The sequence below is a fragment of the Callorhinus ursinus genome, unplaced genomic scaffold, assembly GCF_003265705.2.
Source record: "Callorhinus ursinus isolate GAN/ISIS: 27379988/994484 unplaced genomic scaffold, GSC_fseal_2.0 scaffold5155, whole genome shotgun sequence".
NCBI lineage: Eukaryota > Metazoa > Chordata > Mammalia > Carnivora > Otariidae > Callorhinus > Callorhinus ursinus.
In genome coordinates this window covers 1-3,552 of record NW_027402209.1, presented here as the reverse complement: position 1 = coordinate 3,552, position 3,552 = coordinate 1, and the positions used below count along the sequence as shown (strand labels likewise).

At 47.5% G+C, this 3,552-nt stretch overlaps 1 long non-coding RNA gene across 1 annotated transcript; it reads left to right on the top strand.

Annotated features, from left to right (window-relative positions):
• The first annotated feature begins 263 nt into the window (after positions 1 to 263).
• Positions 264 to 2,495, top strand: LOC112818239 (uncharacterized). Its single transcript, XR_012377529.1, has 3 exons — positions 264 to 682; positions 1,496 to 1,547; positions 2,326 to 2,495. It is a non-coding gene; the product is annotated as an uncharacterized lncRNA (long non-coding RNA).
• Positions 2,496 to 3,552: the final 1,057 nt, after the last annotated feature.

The following is a 3,552-nucleotide window of genomic DNA, read 5'->3' as shown; positions in this document are numbered from 1 at the left end:
AGGACATTGAAGAATAAATGCATGTCCCATCAAAATATTGAGAAAATATTCCTTGGAGTCAGAATGTCTGAGAGGCAGTAAGGCCTCAGGATATTTAGTCCCTTGGACACTGCATGTACAAGTCAATGCAACGTATGCAGAAGGGTTGAAGCCACTTGATTTGATAACCTCTGTGTGCTGGGAGTCATAATTATGACATGAGTATGACAGGGATGTTTTAGTCTCCTCCTCCGTCACCTGGTTATGAGGCCAGTGCACAGAATATCTCCTGCTCTGTCTCCCACTGCTCCTCATATCGGAGGCCACACTCTGCTCCTTATATAGGGGGATAGTTTTTTCCCTCCAAGGGGACAGCCACATTGCTTTCTGGGACCACTCGCTATCACACCCATCAACACCAGCTAGGAAGCCATGGTGTCTGATCCTCCTGGTTTGATCTTCTGTCATTGTTGTCTCCCCCGGCATAGCATGGAGCCCCAGGATGTTGAAAAGAAGGAACTCCTACAGGACACAGTGGATGAATGTGTTTTGGCTCCTTCAACTGTGCAAGAAAGGCGTGACAGCGGCCAGTCTTACCGTGATGGCAAATTCCTGTTTGATGAACCTGAATTTGGGTCTACTCTGGATATGGCCTATGAATGCTCCCATTCCAAAGGGGCTATAACTCCACGTGGTCCCCCAGGTGGTGTCCAGATTCCTTGTTCCTTACATCCTGCCAGACTCATACACCTCTCCAGCCCAGGCCCACGAGGTCACTGCCAGACCTCCTAATTATGAATTCAGCTCTTGTCCTCTCTTGCAAGGCTCTAATTTCCATTCTTGAAACATGCCCCTGAATTTGGATGCCTGCCAAGGCTGTTGGCAGCCTTTTCTATATCTCTGGAGATGGCACTCCCCTGGTTCACGCTCTTCACTTCGTCTATGTCTTCATTTGTCTTATCTCATCTCAAGACAGCTGAGAACCCGAACTGGACCACTGCTATGGGACAGTGTATGTTTCTCTGGAGCAATGCAGGGTCCTGAAACTTCCCTACCCCATGAATGGCCCCTGTTTCTTTGTAGCTTTCAAGATTGTTCTGATTTGATGGCGTGTAGACTCCATTCATTGGGTTAATCTCCATGGCTGATTCCTCTGAACCATTCACCTGTTGGAATTTCAGATGGAAAAAGCCTCAATATTGCAGGAACTGTCTAGGAAGCAGCCAGGGAGTTCCCCCAGGATCTCTGAGAAACAGAATTAGTTTGTTTGCCTAGACTCAAGGTTTAGGATGCTATGAGGATGGCTTGTTTTATCAGGGATATTGGTTTAATGACTCAAGAGTACCATCCCAATTTTTGCCTACGAGGCCTTACCTAAGCGCTCCTGGATGTTTACACTCACAGTTGCCTGGTATTGCTGAGCTTCTATTTCTGTCCTGTGCTATGCAGGATATAGGAGTGGGCATCTGTGAAGGGGAATGTGCTTAACGTAATTCTTTCTCTTCATTATTTGCAGAAGACCGAACTGATCAGGAGGGTCTGGGAAGACAAGAGCCGGCTGCCCCCAGGTAACTCTGGACACTCGGGGGCTGGGGATTCAAAAGTGGCACCCGGGGAGAAGCAGAAAGTGCTGATGAGCACGGTATTATCCATGCGGTCAAGGACAAATTACCAGTTTCACAATGTTCTCTGTCTTTACCGTTGTACTGGGATTGCTTCCCATTTCTTAGTGACTTCTAGAGTTGAGTACCCCACAGTCCGCTGACCCGGGTTTACGAATATGTCACAGGGACCACGGTGCTTGCTCATTCTTGTGTGCTTTAGAGAGCCATGCACATCTGCTCTCTGTCTTTAGATTTCGCATGTTGACATGTGTTCATAACATTAAAATATCATAGCAAGTAGACAAACATGTTCTATGATGCCACAAGGTTGAGAGAAAGAGGGCTTCCTGGCATGAGATTTCTGTGACAGTCCACTGCCCCCAGAGCTGCTCGTGCTTGGCCACTACATGCAGAATTCAATGCCATTTGCATGGAAGAGGGAAGGCCACCATTGTGGGACTCTGTGTGTTATGAGTCATAAGTGGACGGCCCAGAGATAATTCAGTCTCTTTCGTCAGAAGCTTGCTATTTGGCCCGTGCACGAGCACTTATTTTCCTTTCGAACAGCTGCCCCTGTGAGAAACACAACGTGTCCCACAAAAACAAGAATTGTTTCTCTTTTTAATGGGTCATTCCCCTCTTTGCTTTCTTGACCACTCCTTCCCGCCTTGCATCAAAGCCTGACAGGACATATGACTTCAGATCCCTCTTAGGTTAATCTTCACTTGTCCCTACCCTACAGGCTCAGCAGACAGCTGGTAGAGGGGGTACAGCAGGACGTCTCAAGGGACTCTCAGGATGAACACTACTTGACATACTCAGTTCTCCCCGACCTGTCTGACTCCTACTGGCCTTACAGGAGCACCACCATCTTCCTACCCGAGGAACTGGAAGTCTGTTCCTCTCTGGAAGTGACCAGTGAGTACTACATTGTCCAGCTGATCAAGCTCCACCTGGACACCCACAAAGATCTCCTGTTCTTTGTACCCCAGACCTCTGCTGTGCCGAGAGAGGTCATCCCTGTGGGCAGGCCCTGTAGAGACAAACTGGTCTGAACTGGGCTCTAGGATTGAGTTTTAAGCACAGACATCAGGTGGGCGAGGCAGATTTGTTCTCTTCTTAGTCCCAGGGCATGCCCATGTTACCTTGATTTCTCTGTCACTTTGTTGTTGGGCCAAGACAGGCACGACAAGCTCAACTCACCTCAGCAACACGACCATAAAACCTGTCTGTCAGACCTAATTTGGATGAAATGTCTCTTTTCACCTCTAATAAGCTCTGTGTTTCATCTCGGAGGTGGGTCCGTTAAGAATCTGTGCCTGCCGCAGTCACTTGGCATTCTTGTCCAGGGTTAACTGGTTTTGCTGTTCTTAGCCCCATTCTCTGTCTCCTATCGGTTGGCTTGTCTTCCTAAAGAGTTGTCTGAAAACCCACCCTAAGTGTCTCTACTGATAGCTTGATTGTGTGTTTCCAGAAGCAGAGCTGTGCCTTGGCATTCTCACACCACATGAATTAGGCCAATGTTCTGAGTAGCACCAAAGACTCACGTGAATTTGAGTGTCTGTAGTTGCATTCCATCTGTTCAGTCTCAGTGTACAAATTCCACTGAGCCCTCAACAACCAGGCTACTGACGAAAGAAGGCTGAATGCTGCAGTGATCCTTTTAGAATGCAGGGAGGCTGGCTCCCCAGAATCTGTGTCAAAGAGAGAAGTTCAAGTGCTTGCACAGATGCCAGGGGAGACTCTGTTGTTAATATCCTAGATAGAATAAATTTTTCCAAATGGCTCAGGCCGGGAAATCAAGCCAGTTATTACATGACAATATCGGAGGCACCCTGACATATTCTTCTGACTAAACCTGTTCTCACATTGAACATATGTGAGTGTGTGGGTAACATGAGACACTGGATTATTAACGTACCGAGAAGGATCTCATTCATGACCAGCCCTGTCTCTATATAATTACAGA